Source organism: Bidens hawaiensis, unplaced genomic scaffold (assembly GCF_021521415.1).
Source record: "Bidens hawaiensis isolate Kalapana, Puna unplaced genomic scaffold, B.hawaiensis_p1.1 tig00062461_1, whole genome shotgun sequence".
Lineage (NCBI taxonomy): Eukaryota > Viridiplantae > Streptophyta > Magnoliopsida > Asterales > Asteraceae > Bidens > Bidens hawaiensis.
The window spans coordinates 44,082-63,259 of NW_027501214.1; the positions used below are offsets into that span (position 1 = coordinate 44,082).

At 39.6% G+C, this 19,178-nt stretch overlaps 1 pseudogene across 1 annotated transcript; it reads right to left on the minus strand.

The window, feature by feature from the left end:
• Positions 1-69: 69 nt before the first annotated feature.
• LOC143603704 (G-type lectin S-receptor-like serine/threonine-protein kinase At4g27290) lies at positions 70-3,246 on the minus strand (annotated as a pseudogene). Its single transcript, XR_013148115.1, has 7 exons — positions 1,815-3,246; positions 1,593-1,727; positions 1,358-1,515; positions 1,075-1,285; positions 710-945; positions 471-621; positions 70-365 (listed from the first exon to the last, which is right to left on the minus strand). The product of XR_013148115.1 is annotated as a G-type lectin S-receptor-like serine/threonine-protein kinase At4g27290 (transcript).
• Positions 3,247-19,178: the final 15,932 nt, after the last annotated feature.

The following is a 19,178-nucleotide window of genomic DNA, read 5'->3' on the forward strand; positions in this document are numbered from 1 at the left end:
TCCTTAAATCTCATTATTTAACCTTGCACGCCAAGTAACGACCTTGAACCGAAATTCCCAACATAGACGTGTGTTTGTTACCGTGGATGCAATCGTGTTATCATGTATTCGTCAAGTGAGGAAGCATATTCAATTTCACGATAGTTCTCATCTGTGAAAAAAGCTGGTTGTTTTGGTTCAGGTAGCACACCCTCACTAAGCAACATTAAAAGAACTGACAACATAGTCGGCCTATCTTTTGCATGATGTTGCACACATAATAATCCGACATGTATTGATCTTAGTACTTCCGGGACAACACATGAGGCTTGTAAACATGCACTCATTAGTTGAATGGACTTCTTTTCTTTGTAAAGTCTCCATGCCTACATAAGATTAAAGTTCATATTTGATTATGTACTAAAAGGAACACAGTGTCAAAGAAAAATACATATATTCAGGTTAGGACTTATTCGGGGAAATTAACTTACATGCCCAAGAAGATTGTCACTGTGGTCTTCATGAGAGAATTCTCTGTTTTTCTTCCCGCTAACTATCTCTAATACCAGAACACCAAAACTAAATACATCCGACTTAATTGAGAAACGCCCATGTACAGCGTACTCCGGAGAAATATAACCACTGTAGCATAGTTGATAATAAACATAGCTCACAAACTAGTATTACAATTCTATATTAAATAGTGGATCAGATTTTCTTATATACTTACTATGTCCCGACCACTTTCTTTGTCTTAGCAATGGTATCATGTCCTACAAACTTTCTTGCGAGGCCAAAATCGGATATCTTTGGATTCATGTTACTATCCAGCAATATTACCTGCCTTGAGGTCTCTGTGAATGATTTGAAAGCGGGAATCTTGGTGTAGATAAAGAATACCTCGAGCCATTCCAAGTATTATTTGAAAGCGTTGAGACCAATCAAGCATTAAACTTCTTGTTTCATCTGTGTAATGTTAGATAGTTAGTCCTTGCATGTAGCTAATCTATGAGTCTTTGACAAAACATATACGCTAGATAATATTTAAACATATGACACTAATTATTTGAAGGGAAGTCATGGAGAGAATCAAACCAAATATAAAAGAGTCCAAGCTTTTGTTAGCCATGTACTCATAAATCAAAACCATTTCCTTTCCATGAGAGCAGTATCCAAGAAGCTTCACGAGATTTCGATGCTGAAGCTTGGCAATAGAAATGAGTTCATTCCTGAACTCTTCAAGCCCTTGCTGAGATGTGTCTGAGAGCCGTTTAACGGCTACTTCTTGCCCGTCTTCCAACACACCCTAATAGATAAAAGTTAGTAGTAATTTTTGCTGAACATGCTATTAAAGTCACATCAATAGTCAATAAATTACCTTGTAAACCGGACCAAAGCCACCTTCTCCTATCTAATTGGAGGCACTAAAATTATTTGTGGCCTTTGCTACTTTATTTAGGCTAATGAAAGGTGTATCATCAAGAAGTTGCATCTGCACACTTGTATTCTTCTTATCAAGGGCGTATTCCAAGTCTTCTACAAAATGATAAGAATTTACATCACATGCATTTCTAACAATCATACTCTATTGAACAAAACATTTGTACTGTTACCTTTCTTTTTCATGTGAATCTTTTTCTCTCTCTTTCTACAGGCATAAGCTACCGCACACAGAACTAATGTAGCTGAGAAAACTGATAGAACCATGGTGACCACTCCTTTCCATTTGCTCGAATCGAACTGGTGGTCTTCAATTAACAAACGATAGCAGCCAGTAAGTTCTAGAACATAAGCTAAAATTATAAAGATCAAACGCAATGTCGAAACACGTGTACCTGCTAACTCAGAAGCAACCATTTTTATGTAAATGCTATGATCTTCACCGTACTCTCTGACATCCATCAACTCCGTAAACCATAGCAAACATCCACTTCCGCCATTTCTGATATCTAAATTTGCATAAGCCGTACAAGAAAAATTCCGTCTGCAGGCCATCTAGCACTCTCCAAGGGTCATGCCATGATTATACCATGAAAACCGCGTGTCAGGTAATTTTATTCCTGAAATTTTCTGAAACCCAACCTGATTCCATGAATCCAAAGGCTTTATATGCTGACACCCACTTGACCAGTCAGATGCTTCCCATTCATGTGGAAATTTTGGTTCAAAACCTTGCATACAACTACATGGTGGATGCTTGTTGATGTTACAAAGTCCATAAGAACCGCAATGTTTAAAAGGACAACTAGTATCTCCTCCACTATCTGCATACAACCCACTCCTGTTTTTGATCGATCCAACGCAAAATCACTATCCTTCCGTCCCATGTCAAAACTCTCCTCTCCACAACTGAACTTACAAGTTCATATTTATAATATATTTCCTTCTCGTTAATAACAAACTCGGCTGAGAATATTGGGTTTGGTATTTCAGTAGCAAAGCCACTAAACCAAACAACAGTCCACGGTCCAAGTCTTGATAGTATAACCGAACCTCGCTTCCCCGAATATTTGTGAATATCCATTTGTGTCTATTACATGACTATACACACCACTAGATGGATCATCAGGACTCTTCCAAGATATCATGGACCTCTGTAACCCTCTTACCATGTCCTTCCCAATTTTCATTCCTGGTAGCATCGTGTCACTGGGATAATCAAAACTTTCCCAAACAACATTTCTGTTTTTATCCCATAAAACAAGATTTCCAGTATCCAGAAGCTGTAACAAGAAATCATTACTCCCCACCGATACCGATACTTTTGAATTCGATGACCAGATCACAATGTTATCACCACCAAGAATCACCAGGTTTCCATCTCTACAAACTTTGAACTTGCCAGATGTATGGTGGACTGGGGTCTCCCTGTTAGCAACCCAAACAACTGTACCTGTTGATATATTTTTGTACCATATCCCCAAATACCGTTTCGTGGTGTTTCCGGGGCTAAAGAAACCGAGTTCATACATCTCACTATGCGAAACAATCATTTCGCCATCTTTGAGTTCTTGATTTGTAGATAGGGTATCAAATGCTGCACCATCTGATAATAAGAACAAGGTAGTTAAGAACAACACATAAAATGTTTCAGGCAAAGTCATTTGTGTGTTCAATAGGATGAGGTATTGTAATTAGTTATTGGATGGCTTTCATAACTCATTTAGAGAGGAAAACTATAATGTCAACCACTTGGTACTGGTAACTGCAAGTTGCTCCACCTCCATCCGATCAGACTCTAAGCGCTTTAATCACAATTTATTACTAGCAACGTGTTCCAGAACGAATTTATATAACTCGCCAAAAATAAAAATATGCATGATGAATTTGGATTGAATAACTCACTCTTATTAACCAGAAAAATATAACCTAAAACTGATTACAACCTCCTAACCATAATCACAACTTCGATTAGATTATACACCATGACTTGTACAATTAGAGATGATTTCAGAACTCCTAATTAGACAGTAAATAAAACCCACATGTTTATCTATTAATCTAATTAACTATCATAAATTATATACTAACTCCTTTAATTTATCCCTACCTGATTTTATTATAAAATGACCAAATTCCATAACCCGAAGTAGGCCCCCTCGACCCAACCTGACACCGTCTTGTGTCCGATAGTGTTTCTAAACATGCCAAGTTGCCAACAAAACAAATACTTTAATAATTGACCTTGTTTTGTTCTGATGTCAATATAAAAGCGACAGAGACCGCCTAAAAGCTTTTAGTCCAAAATTGTTGAAACTAGTTAATTATAATCGAATATAAAATATCCATGTTGATTACAAATTATATTCAATAATTCATATTATTACGGTTCAATTTTACATATATTAAATAAAAGGATCCAGTTACAAGAGAGATCTGGATAAGAGGACAACAAGCTGCGCCACCACCCCCTTTTGAATGGCAAACTCGATCCTACTGAAAACAAATTATAGTTCATTTTTCCTAATTCCGCCTTCAACACAGCATGCCTAACAAGAAACATGGTATCCCTAAGCCCAACAAAGGGTGATACTCCAGTAAGGTCTATACAAGCGTGCTCCCCCCTGCCCATCCAAACACAAGAACGTATGCTAGCCGGAGAGTAGATCTCCCTATAAGGGATCTGATAGAAATTCACAGGAGTTTCTTTTTTTTGCCGAGATCTCCGTTCGTTTTAACACATCACAAAGGACATCTTTGACTAAATCATGTCTATATTTAAAACTCGGAAGCTCCTTGCAATGAACGACATGTTCACCAAAATTATCCAAACAAATTTACAGAACACGGGTCATGGCTTATCAACTGGGAACAGCGGGATCATTAAACAATATTTAAGAGTGGCTCGGTACTCCACTGCTGACATGTGGTGCCTTAACCATTCGATGGGGATGACGTTCGAGAAATCTTGAGCATGGGGAGCCTGAAGACATTCTAACACTGCTCTATGGCGAGTTGATAAGTTAAACTCCTCTCCCAAACTTTGGATTATTTTACTATAAAGGGCACTTGCCAAAGCATGTTGGGCTTTTAGGGTTGGGGGAGGGGGGGGGGGGGGTTGTCCTTATTAGCAAACCTGCCAAAATCAAGATCAGGAAGGGAACTATGCAAACATTCCAGCACACACCGATAATACAACTGTAAGCATTAGAAAAATCGACTGTAAGCAAGGCTAGCGACCCATCAGAATGGAATATATTTAGAAACCTATTTGCGCTATAAAGCACCGTCTCCGCCCCACTCAGTTCCCCACCCCGAATTGAAAGTCGCCAAGGTATTTTGCCATATTTTTTCCAACACTCCTCACAGCCACCTTAGATTCTCCAAACCGTGCATGCGACAGTTCTCGACCATTAAAACAATAATAGCATTAATGATTGAATAAAATATGTTAACCGCAGTTCTCGACCATTCAACACCACACCATAACTGATAACCGTCTTGTTCGAAATTGTAATTTGGATTGAATATAAAACTTCAGGATGACTAGTTAAGGTTCCTAATCAGGTCGATTAAAAATCAACTCTGCTGGAATAATGGAATTGACCTATTTGGTATTTCGTCACCGGCCTGACTTGTTGATCAGTCGCTTTTCATTGTTTCGTCAATGGGCATGTAACTTTCACTCATAGCCTTAGATATTAGGACAACTAAATCAAGTTTTGCAACTTATAGAGTTATAACTTAGGTAGTTAGTTTAGAAACTATAGAAACGACATGGATATTATCTTCTTGAATATCATAGCTGGAATCATAACTTCTTGATGTCAATATAATTATGAGTATCAATCATTGAATTAGGTCATAATAATATAATATAGTTTTGAAACTTAAAAAACTACATTATTTTCAAGTTAAAAGAATATATCCAAATGATGTATTATCTTCTTGAATAACGTACTGGGATCAAGATAGATATAGACAATGGCAAATGAGATTTGAATAGGAGCATATGTTGGATTCATAGGTCTATTGTTTAGACCCGTTTTCAGATGAAGTTAAAAATGGAGATGGATATTGTGAAACCGGACCTAAGCTCAACTTGATAAATATTTCTTCTTCTGCAAGTTACAAACCCAATTTATTCTCTATCTATATATCAAGTTATGTGCTTGTAAAAGTGATCCCGAATAAAGAATATCTAGTAGTCATCCAGACGTAGATGAATATAGGCCAAACCAGGTTTAAAACCTCGTGTTCCTTTATTGATTTCGGGTGTTTTTGGTTTCATGTGTGTGCAAGATCCTACCATTACAGTGTTTTATAAAGAAAAACACAAAACAACCATTGGAAATTCATCATTTTGCAATAACCGTCATTTGACTTGACCAAATCGCAAATAAGCATCGGGTAGGGCGGAACCTATGCCATACTTAACGACCACCCCACAAAACGTTTGTCATACTGAGGGCACTACGAGTGCTTCTCTTGAGTACCCTATAACCATCAATCCAATCCTGCACTGTCACTTCATTTTTTCAATCAACTACTATATAATCCCATCTTTAATGGCACCACTCTTTTCAAGTACCCTAAACCATTCTTTTATTTGTTTTAATACAAAATAAGTAATACTTTTAAAAACATGATTGATAGAGTTCCAAGATCTCCCGGGTACTTAGAGGAACACCATATCCCTAAGGATGAAATGTCAAGTCTTGATACAAATTAAAAAGACAATAAGATAAACATGGTAAGCTTGGCACAAGTCCCAATGGCATTAGGACATGTGGTTGTATGGCCATGACACCATTTAAGTGACCATTTAAGAGAGTTTTATTTTTGAAAGAGATCGTTGGAAATTAATTATCAAACTAGGGATTGGAACCCGTGCGTTGCGTTGGGTAAGTGACAAAGAAAAAAACTATAAATGTTTTTGGGCATGTGACCCGAAAAAAATCATAAAATGATTGAAAATGTTAACCTTGCTACTTCCATCAAATAAGATTGTTGCGCCAAGTTGGTGACAACAAAAACTAACCACTAAAATCTGAGAATTGTATAACACGTGAACACTTGATAATCGTATAAGAAAAACTAATTAAATCACACTAGTCAAAATAAAAAGGAAAAGGAAAACTATATAACAAATATATAGCATCGAACCACCCAAAATCGGTAACCGAAACATAAACAACAAACATAAACAGTTAAACCCAAAATCGGTGATTACATAACATACAAGAAGAAAAGAAAAATGCAAATCAAATAGCCTATGGTTCATATATCCAATATGGTTGCAATATAAGTTGTCATGTCAAATAGCGGAGCAACATCACAACCTATACTGAAGTTTTAAGCAACCACCACCATCCAAACAAACGACTGCCTCCAACATATAACCCGATACTCCAATTGGAGATACAAAATGTATATGTATAACACGTAATAAAACAAATTGCAACAATAATGTTTCATTGAATCATAAAAAAATCTAAAATTAAAATGAAATATTGCAGCAAAATGACTACTCAAACCAAACAAAAGTTGAAACAACTTTATAAATTGTAACTTTTTTTCAAATGTTAAGTGCTTACTTTCTAATAAAGGTCCGTCCGGAGTCTCAAGAACAAAAGGGGTTTCGGTGTTGCATTCCAACTGACATCACAACAAAGAAACGAATAGAGTTTGGTGAATTCCCGTTTTGCCAATAATATTACTACGAAGAGAAGAAAATTAGTGCTCCATTTTTTCTTTTGGTGTTGTGTGAAGATAAGAGACGTTCTAGAGATCGAATATGATACATGTTACTCGATTTTATTTTTGTATATATCTTGATTCCATATATTAAGGATTGTTTATTCCAAGAATATGATGATTATTGTATGCCTCCAGAATACCTAGAAAAGACTTTGTATTGATTTATTATTAGTGATAAAGGATTTGATGCGACTTTAGTAGTGCCGTGGTTTTTATTCTCAGTTTTGAGAGGTTTACCATGCTATAATTTTTGTGTCCCTTTTACATTTAAAATATCCTATTTGTTTGCATCCACATTGGTTTATTTGGGTCGGGGAAAGTATAGCCAAACGAAGATTATTTCCGCATTGTTTGTATACCGTTTGTGGCTACGTCGAGTCGTTTTTCCCAACACATCATCATTATCATCATACTCAGTAAATTCCACCAATAGCAAAGCTATGGTAGGGTATGAGAAGAGTAAGATGTAGACAGTCTTGCCTTTACCCCATATGAATAGAGAGGCTGCTTCTTATGGGACCATGTCTAGTTAGTAGTTTTGCATCAAGCCTTGGGCATAAGACACATAACACTCAACCATCGGGACACTGACCGATTGTTGCATGTACCTTTATCTTTCAGATATCAGCGCCACCACATGATGCATGACTAACCTTTCATCACTTTTAGCATCATTTTCACTAAATTAGTATAATAACGCCAAAAGTAGTGCAATTTCACTTTTGCTCATGAGAGGCCACACATATATGCATTATACACGCACACCACAAGCAGTGCCGTATTATTTCATACGTCTAGAGCAAAATTACCTAGCTTTATAAATTTAATTGAAATTAACCCACTTTATTTGAGATAAGTGAATGTTAGCCTAACATATATCAATTGATGAGGTTGGGCTCACTATCATTAAGTGAAACACAAAATAAAAAGAGAAGGCCGCATAGGTTCAACGTCACCATAGACGGATGGAAAGTCGTCGACAAAAGCAGGGCTACACACCTCTCTCTTTGTTTCTCTCTCAAGAAAACCATGGTTGCGACTGCATTCATCGGTAGATATGTATGGTTGCCGGAAATCGATATGCCGATTTGGGGTATGTGAGTGATAATGAGCTGTAAACTAAACATATGCGTAAAGACCACAAACAAAGTTTAGATTACAACATATACAACACCCTTTACAACTCCATATTATTAAAGGAACAGTGTCTTTCAGACAACTTAAAATTTTTAGACAAAAATACAAATCTTGTCCTTTAAACATTGTGAATTTATGGACTAGGTTCTTTAAAAAATTTACTTTCACTCGTTATTTTTTATATGAAAAAGTTCTTTAGTTTTAGTCCTTTAAACTAACCGTCATCCTCCATTTTATGGTTAAGTCTTGACATGTGCCACACATGTGAGGGTAAAAAAGTAATTCACATCCCTTATTATTAATAAACCATAACTTTAATTATATATTATTACAAAGTGAATATAATTAATATAATATTGTTTTTAAAAACATGACCTCTTTCTCCCTCAATTTACTAACTACTCTTTCTCTCTCACTAAAAAACACGACAGACATCCCACCCTCCTGCCACTATGATCACTGTCACACCTTCATGCAACCATTACCTCCGCTTGAACAACAAACCAAGACAATCCCCTCTTCTTCCTACTTGTATGTACCCCGGATCTTGAATCCCCTCTCCTCGACTGGTTTCCTTCATCAAGACACCCCACCATAACCCACTTCCTCGAACCAAAAATAAAGGTTCACTTTTGATTGTCTATGCTGTGAAATTTATATAACCACATGACCAAATGTGGGTTTGGTTTGTTAACAGAAACATGTAGTGATAGGATATAAACAGCCAAACAGGGCCGATCAACTACAATAAGTGAATAAGACTTTCAATCGTTTTAATCGCCAGAAAACCTGAATAAGTGCATCTGTTTTGATTTAAATGTGGCGGTATAGAGTTGAAACTGATCATAAAACCTAGAATCTTAGAGTTGGTGGTCAGAGAGAGTGACAATCCCGATTATGGGAAGTGAGAGATATATAGATGAAGATGAATAAGAGAGAAAAGGGGCCATGGTGTTTTTCCTCATCTATAAAAAAATTTAAAATTATATATATTTGCAATTTACTTTTATGCCCTCAAATGACTAACTGTAACACTTCTTGTAAGGCCCCGGTCCCAGTGCCCTACTTTTAATGTCAGATTTATTCAATAACACAGTTCTTACAAATCAGAGTTAATTTAAACTTTTCACGGAAACGTGAACTTCAACTATTCGTTACAAAACATTTGATCTTTTCTTTAAAACCATAACATGAAACATCATATTAAAACATCATTTCTTCCATCTTCAGATGCCAGCCGTTCAATCCATGCCATGTGCCATCCTGGCTCTTTAGTATGTTCACCTGCGTGCATACTAAAAGTCAGCTACGCTGAGTGAGTTCTAGTTAATCAAGCAAGTTATCATACAACCATTACATGCAATTATATACGTGTCCAAAGACACGTGGTCCTCTGTCTAACCTGTTCACCTTATCACTTAACCTCTTCATTGCCCCTTACGTCTTAGCCATTTTTTTACGGAAGCACATAGAGGCTTGCCCTCCCACGCACTCACGTTATGCCACTTAATAACGAAGGCACGTATAGGCTTACCCTACCACGCACTCACATTATGCCACTTTAATAACGAAGGCACGTATAGGCTTACAATAGCACGTACTATCGTCATGCCACTAACACCCTTACTAGACCTTTGTCACTTCTATCACACTCTACCTCTACTTGTCTACAATACACTTTCTCTCATTACATCATTTACATAATAATCAAGTTACATCATAACATTTACACACTAATAACCACTTGGAGATCATTCCCATTGGTGGTACGCGCAATATCCGAAGATCGTTCACGCACCGACAAACGTTCATAAATAACAATCATATCTTTAAACTACCCCCTGACGGTACATGCAATATCTAAAGATCGTTCACACACCGTCTGTAGGTTCCCAGCCGGATCTACACGAGATATCGCGTACTACGTAGGTGCGGAATCCCTACGCAAGACGATACGAGTATAGAAAACAATACGAGCTAACACACGATACAATAACCAAACACACGTTGTATTCCAACCGTAAACACGTGATACAATGATCACCGAATACAAAACTCTCTGACTCGAATACACAAACTGTTAATCTATCCAATAAGTCGTAACAAACAACTTATATAGACACGACAACTTCGCCTGGTATGTTCAGGCGAAGTTGTCCCTAACTTCGCTTGACTAACAAGTTCGGCCATATAAGCGAACTTGTTAGTAACTTCGCTTACATACAAAACTCAAATCTAACTAACACGATTACAGACACTCGACACTGAACTACTGACATCATGCACCTACAGACTCCCCCTTGGCAGTAGCTTCATCTCTTTAGCTTCAAACACGTGTCTTGTAATCTTCAATCTTCTATCTTCAAGCATGCACTCCTTCTCGAACACAAACCGAGACAACTCTTTGATATTTCCTCGCTTCGTCTTTCCAAGCAGGAATATAAAATATCTTCTTGTCATTCAACACCTGCAAATCAGCTTGCGATAAGTTTACAAGTGCATCGGATCGTACACTCTAAGCAGATCTTGTTCATCTTCGTCTTCCATCACTGCCTCAGCTGTCTCACAATCTACAAACCACCACTTCAGGTCTTTAAGCACATCCTTGGGCATTAGCTTCATCGGTACTTCTTTCAAACACCGGATCGGTTTATACTTCATGATCATCCAAGGCTTTCCATCAGCTCTCAAACCTCTATCCTTGTCTTCAACAAGTTTTCCCTTTTGTGGCTTCAACAGCTCAAATTTCTTCTCTTTTATACTCTCTTTCCACACAATTTTCCCAATGACTCTAGCCATATTATCGTCACTTCTGTTTATCAATCCCAATCTGGCTAAGTCTTTCACTTCACATTCTGGCAGTGTATTCAATGATCTTAACATCCTTCTAAAGTACTGAACACCGTCATACCTTTTAATCACGAAGAGCCTCAACTGCTCATCATATATCCAGCAAATAATCCCTTTCTTCGCTTCAGCATAACCTTTAATGTTGTAACTCTTCTTAAACATTGTAGGGACCGCCGGTTTCTTCGTTTTGACGAACCACTGAGCATAGCCTTCCTTCCACCTAGGCTGCTCTTCCCATTCAGACTCATCATTCCCAATCTGTTGACTCATATCTACGTTCTCGAATTGCGGTATCTCATGCTCCACATTCTCCTCTACTATCTCTTCCTCTTCTATCTCTGTATCAATCACAATCTCTTCACCAATCTTCTCTATCACATCACTCGGTAGTATATCATCATCATCAACCAAAACATCATCCATCTCCTCTACGTCCACCACCACCACATCATCACCACCAGCTGCAGATGTCGACTCCCCCTGAGTTGTGGAAGTTCCAAGAGCTTTATCAGTTCTTGGCAACTCACCACCTGCATCTTTCGATGCATTGGGATCATCGTCTCTATTATTTCGTCTCTTGGTCCTCAACTCGTCGCCTTTACAGCTCGTCTCCCCCTGAGATGCCAAGAACTCCTTGAAAGCATCTATGATTTTTCCATGTTGTACCAGGAGGGACGACTGCATCTGATTCTCTGTAACTAGGCGCTGAATAGCCTGGGTCTGGATAAGATTAATCCTTGACTGCTCTGCCACGACCCGTTCCAGTGCTGCTATTCGTTCAGAGTCTGATAGGGTTGCATCGAAATCGAACCTCATATGCGATAAATCTTGAGTGTACTGAGGAGGGATTTCCAATGTCACCGGGACCTCAGAAGTAGAGATAGACGTAACCGCAGGTGGTATCGTCACCGATAGCCCTGCAGTGGCCACAACAGTCGACTCTATAAATTGTGCCACGACCTCCGATGGAGTAACGGTCGGAGGCGGCAATGAAACGATCTCAGGAGTCGAAAGTTGGAAAGTAGTGGGTGGGAGGCCAAAAGTAGAAGAGGTAGCCACCACGGGAACACCCGTAGCGCTTGGCCTTGTAACCTGTAGGGATGAGGGAACCATTGTCATACCGGATAGTGCTGGTGGAGTGAAACGTACCACCCTAGAGCTCTCACCGGCTCCTGATCCTGCACCTATCCATTCCCGTCTTGACCTCCGGATCAATTGTTGTACCTCTTCCTCAAAGTCTGACTCGTCATCATCATCTGTTCTCTTTCTTTTCCCATGTAGTCTTTCTCGAGTCACCATAATCCTTCTCGCCTCTGCCACTTCATCATCAGAATCTGAGCCAGCCACCGTTGTAGCTGCCCTAGTAACATGCACAGTCGAGGCACGTTCAACAGAGACCTGAACGTTCTCCTCTGGATCCACCCGATCCATATCAAAGAAGCCTTGACCACCAAATTCTGTATCAAGGTCCACGTTCTCCTCCGGTGACACAACAGGAGCAGCAGGTATAGCTTGAGGTGCTCCTGCCTGTTGTGGTGCCGGGTCCCTAAACTCATCCCCACGAGCAGGCACATACCCCGGGTTGATTAAGTACCCAAAGAGTGGAGTATGGCGAGGACGAAGCTCAGGTTTGCTCCTCGCACTGGAGGATCGACACTGGGCGAAGATCCGTTTGTTCACACTCTCAACATATCGGATCGGACGGCGCTGAGGAAGTGTTGGAGTAACATGATTCAAGATCATTTGAAGGAATCTTGGATACATGATGAATCGCTCACGCGCCATCGCTCTTCGTTGACGATCAATCTCATAAAAGACCATCTGACTAAAGCTGAATCGCTTGTTGTATGTCAGAGCAGTCATTGCTGACTGCATGGTCGCGCCCATGCCATCAGTGCCCGCCTTTCTCCCTGACATGCATACTATCATAACATGCATGAGAAAGCGCCACTGGTTAAACAGAAATCCCTTCCTTCTCTGCGAATCCCCTAAGGGACCAGAATAACCCATCCTCAAAAATGCTCCATCGCGGAAATGAGCTACAAACTCTGTCGGGTCATCCCTTGTCTCGTTTCCAAACTGCAGAGCCGCCCGGATATGTTCAGAAGAGAACTGAACCATCTGACCGTTGACTGTTGCGCGCATCACCGGGGGTTCGACTCTTCAGTCGTATTCCATGGTCTGCCAGAAATCCTCAATGTTGGGTAAGGATATCGGCAGAGTTGTTGTAATGGCGTGGAATATCCTCGAGCGTAAAAGGAATGTGATGATTTCGCGGAAATCATCAACTCCGCTCGCTTCCGGGTCTAAGGTGATATACATGTTGTGACCCGGGAAGAACTGTCTTTGTTGATCACCTCCGTCATCACCGCCTGCACCACCTGCTCCAGCAACAACAGCCATATCTGCAACAAACATGTTAAGTTAGATAAACGTCAAAGCGAATCACAAGTTCGCCTGTTACCATGAGCGAAGTTGTGATCAATTCTGTATAGGCGAAGTTAAAGTTGGGGCGAAGTTGGGAAACAACTTCGCTTCAACTTGAACTTCGTCTGAAAATAGTTAAGTAAAATGGTCCAGGCGAAGTTACGGATAACTTCGCCTAATCACAACATCGCCTCATAAACTGTTTCAAAATCAATAATCAGGCGAAGTTAAACCTCAGGCGAAGTTACGGATAACTTCGCCTAAACTGTAACTTCGCCGAATTTGAATCGGCAACAGTTAGGGATTTTGAACGACGTGTAGATGATGATTTCGGAGATCGAGGACTCCGAAATACATAATTTTATGAAGTTTTAGACGTTCAAGTAGTTTACTATCACATAAAAACAGGTTTGAAATCGGGTGTTTAAGGTTTCGAAAGACGAGGTCGATAATCGAGTCGAAACGACCGATGATCAACCTCAAAAACATTGATAATATGATAATCTAACCCTACACACCTTTAATTTGATCTGAATCGAGGTAAGGTTAAAACACAGAAGATCGATAAAACTGATCGTTAACTTCGCTTCGGTTGACAGAGAGTAAGTTCGCTGGTATTTTGGAAAATAATAAATCGTTTGACCTTAAAACTTCTTTATATAGGGTCAAGGTTAGTACAGGCGAAGTTATCGATAACTTCGCCTATTCCAGGCGAAGTTATCAACAAGTTCGCCTGTATTTACAAAACAAACCCTTATACTTTTAATAATTTTCAATAAAGTTTTAAAAACATCCTTTAAAGCGTTAAATGATACGATCAAGACCAAGTAACCAGGTATAAAATCAAACAATTACAAAAGTAACAAAAATTTGAAAAATTAAAGTACACGGGATCAAATTTCAGTCTCGACAGGGACTACCATGTTTTAGAAAAGATCCGAACAGGAATCATACCAATTTCGTGACTGTCACACAGATCCGTGTTCAGCTGTATTATGACATAAAGAAACAGGTTGTAAGCAGGTAATCTACTTAAAATGGTTTTCATCGTTTCTGTGATACGAGTTAGGTTCAATTAAGCTCAAAACTTAAGTGGGCAACAACTCAGAGATTATGATACCTCCTATCTATTATCAATGCGTATTTGGCTTTCCCCAAGTCACCCCGAATTGACCTCAACCCGTAGTGTCTGATTAAGTAGTGATTACTCTTCGATTTTAGACTTTGCTTCCTGTTCAGCTTCTTGTGTCTTGATTGATAATCATTATCATTATGAACTCTAGAAATTTTTATTTTTATTTTTATTTTTATTTTTATTTTATTTATTTATTTATTTTTTTTAATCTAACATATATATACACAACTTCAAGTAGAAAATAACTGCAAGTCCCGAATCTGGATCACTGCAGCGTCTTGACACGCTATCTTCACGGGAATCAGAACACTCACGGGCTCGTGTATGACTGGGTAATCGCTTTTCTGCCTATCATTCGGAAAGATATGTATGAAGACATGCACAACTCTTAAGGAGTTTCCACAAAAAATCGAGTAGATTTAGTTAGTATCACTTCTACTTTTACGCACCATAGAAAGCTACCATGACATACAATGACTGTCCTAAAGTCTTTTAGGCCTAATAACTTCACTAGTTAAGCACACAGAATCAGTATATCTATCATTTTCCAAGGTTAGATCAATTTTCTGTTAAACATAGCAAAGGTACTTCTTACGAAGTAGTAGACTTGAAAAATAATTTAATCTCCCAAAAAGAAAAATTTAACTTCTATCGCCCCGACCAAATCAAAGTCTTCAGGTTAACGGCTATCCCGAAGATCCAATGGATCAGCTGGACCGACCACATACTAGTATGTGTCCTTCTAACTAAGTATGATCGACTAATTTTCAGCGAAAGAATGAAAACTCATCATAAACCGTCCCGGTCACTTTCAGTCATCTGGTTAATGGCTATCCTCAAATTCTACAAGTAGAAATGTGGACCAAACATATCCGAAGACATGTCCTTCAAACTGAGGCAACCGACATAATTCTAAGCGATAATGATGTTTTTTTTTTTAACACAAACATATGACATGGTTACTCGGGATTGATCATCCCATTCAGCTCAACAAGGTTTTGAAATCTAGTTTTGTCAAACGCTTTCGTGAACAAGTCAGCGAAATTATCTAACGTGTCAACCTTTTCGAGCTCAATCAGCTTCTTCTCAGCACAATCCCGTATAAAATGATGACGTATGTCAATATGTTTAGTTTTACTGTGCTTCACGGGATTATTGTTAGTTACTGAGATAGCAGCAGTGTTATCAATGCAAATAGGAGTAAGTGAGAAATTCAGACCATAATCGCGCAACTGTTGTTGAATCCAAAGAACCTGGGAGCAGCAGTTGGATGCTGCCATGTATTCTGCTTCACAGGTTGAAATTGCGACTGAGGTCTGCTTCTTGCATTGCCACGACACTAGTCTGCCACCAAGAAACTGACATCCACCAGTTGTAGACTTCCGACTCTGATTGCACCCTCCATAATCAGAATCTGTGTAAGCGACTAGCTCCAAGTCTCCTCCTCTCGAGTACCACAACCCCAACTTCGGCTTGCCTTTGAGATACCGCAGTATCCTCTTCGCACCCTTCAAATGAGATTCTTTTGGGTTTACCTGAAAGCGTGCACAAAGACAAACAGCAAACATTATATCAGGCCTAGAAGCAGTTAAGTACATTAAAGAACCTATAATAGCCCGATATTGGGTTGGGTCCACGTCTGCATCGTTATCTGAATCAGCACCCAATTTGTGATTGACGCAGACCGGAGTATCATATGGAGTGCTGTCCTCCATCTTGAAGCGTTTGAGAACATCATGGACATACTTTGTCTGATGAATGAACATCCCGTCTTTCTTCTGATCAACCTGCAATCCTAAAAAGAAAGTTAGTTCACCCATAGCACTCATTTCAAATCTCTTCTTCATGACGGCCTCAAACTCCTGACACATGGCGACCTTTGATGCAGCAAAGATAATGTCGTCCACGTAGACTTGCACCAGCAGAAAGTCGCTACCCTTTCTCTTGAAGAACAATGTGCTATCAATTTTACCTCTTTCAAACTCAATCTCAAGCAAGTAATCTGATAAGGTTGAATACCAGGCACGAGGTGCCTGATGTAGTCCATACAGCGCTTGTTGGTACATGTGTGTCAGTAGTTCATAGTCTAGCATTTGTAATCGAGTCTGTAATGCAATTATGTTTTGATTATGTTTATTTGTGTAATACGCGAAGTTGTCAACAAGTTCACTATGGCGAACTTGTTGAATCAGCGAAGTTATTGACAACTTCGCCTATGGCGAAGTTGTCGTGTTTATATACTGTTTCTGCGAAACAGTTTAGAGTTGTTCGTTTAGGGTTTTCGTTTCAGTTTTCAGTAACCGAGTTACGTGTCATAGTCTGTAACAGTGACCTCGGGTCACGTGTTTGTTATCAATATAACGTGGTTGGTTTATTGCTTGTGTGTTCGATCTCTACATACTCTACACTCGTATCTACCTACGCAGGGATTCCGCACCTGCGTTGTTAGAGACATCCCGTGTACGATCCGTCCAGGAACCTACAATTGGTATCAGAGCCATCGGCTCGATTGTGAGGTTCGGGATTTCACGCGGGTGTAGAAAACGTCTCGTTTGACCTATTCGCGGGACGTGTTTTTGTTGGGATTGTGTTTTGCTCGTGCTTGACAGTCATTTTCAAGCCATTGCATTGATCGGAAACTGCTGGATTGACGAAAACAGATCTGAACAGTTTCCTTGTTCATCGGGCGAAGTTACCGTTCTTCGGGCGAAGTTACCATTCTTCAGGCGAAGTTGCCGTCACTGGAATTAGGGTTTCGGCGAAGATATAAGGTTTAGCGAAGTTAACCACAACTTCGCTTACCTCATAAGTTCGCCTTAGCGAAGTTATCCGCAACTTCGCTTTCCACCCAAGTTCGCTTACCTCCTAAGTTCGCTCATTCTAAGCGAAGTTATTTTTAACTTCGCCAAGTCTAGCGAATTTAAGAACTCAGCGAAGTTCTCTTTTCAGCGAAGTTAACTTTCAAGCGAAGTTATTCTTAACTTCGCCTACTGAGCTGTTTTAATATTTTTTTTTTTGTATTTTCAGGTTTTTCAGGTTTTCGCAAGGATGTCGTCAATTAACATCTCCGATTTGGTCAAGATGGAAGTAGAAGCGGGGTCTGCCACTAAGGCCCCGAGGCTGATGAAAGGAACTGACTTCGTGGCATGGAAGGACAGATTCATCCAATACATCAAATACCAGGATGCCAAAATGTGGGTGTGCATCCAGGATGGATATATCCCTCCAACTGCGCAATACGAAGGTCGCGATGTGGTTAAGAAGTACAGCAAAATGGAGGACGAAGAGAAGAAAATGTACGAGGCCGAAAGCAAGGCCCATGCTGCGATAACAATGGCACTTCCTCAAGAGGTTCTCCATACGTTCCGAAAGTACACCTCTGCGAGAGAGCTTTGGGATGCTCTTGAAAATAGATTCGAGGGGAATGTGGGTATCCGTGCATCAAAGATCAAACTCTTAAAAACCCAGTTCTCCGTCTTCAAATTTTTGAAGAATGAATCACTGGATGATATTATCACCAGATACTATCATCTAATGACAGAGCTCAGCAATTATTCAATTGCTTACCGAGAAGAAGAGATCGTTGAAAAGCTTCTCGATGCTCTCCCACCGAAGTGGGAAATGTACACCGTTCTTATGAGGGAAGACAGAGACTTTCCAAATTGTGATCTTGAAACGGCAGTAAACAAGCTCAGAACTTATGAGCTTAATATGGTTCGAAAAGAAACACCAACAGATCAGATACAAGACCCTGGTATGTATGGTGCAAAGGTTAACTCAGGCTCAAGTTCGAGGCCTGAATCTGCTGCTTATTACTCAAAAGGTGAGTCAGGTTCTGACTCTTCTCATGAAGGAAACGTTTCTGTAAACTCGAATGGTGATGTCTGTTTCGTTGCTGGAGGATCAAGTACTTCAAAGCCTCAAGCATCCTCAAGTGGTTTTTCTGCAAATGCCTCAAGCAATAATTATTCCAAGATGCCTATGAGCGTAAAATCTGCTGAAGAGCAGTTTGCAGTCTATGCATCATTTATTGCTTCCTATGAAAACTACATCCAGGGGAAGATTGTGGACCCTGCTGCTCTTGATGAGGATTACGACCAGATCGATGCTGATGATCTGGAGGAGATGGATTTGCAATGGCAAATGGCAATGATTGTGAGGCGTGTAAAACGGTTTATGAACAAAACTGGGAGAAAGTTTGTTGGTGGTAGGCCCGGGTTCGACAAATCCAAGGTAAGGTGCTATAATTGTCAACAGTACGGGCACTTTGCCAAGGAATGCAGAAATGAGAGGGTTGAACGAGGACAAGGTCGGCCTACACAACACTCTGGAGTTAACAGAGAGATTAACGCCATGTTGACCAGAGAAGCAGGTGAGTACAACTGGAACTCACATTCAAGTGGTTCTGGTGAGCAAGCGAACATGGCTGAGGCTGAAGTTAAAGAATGTG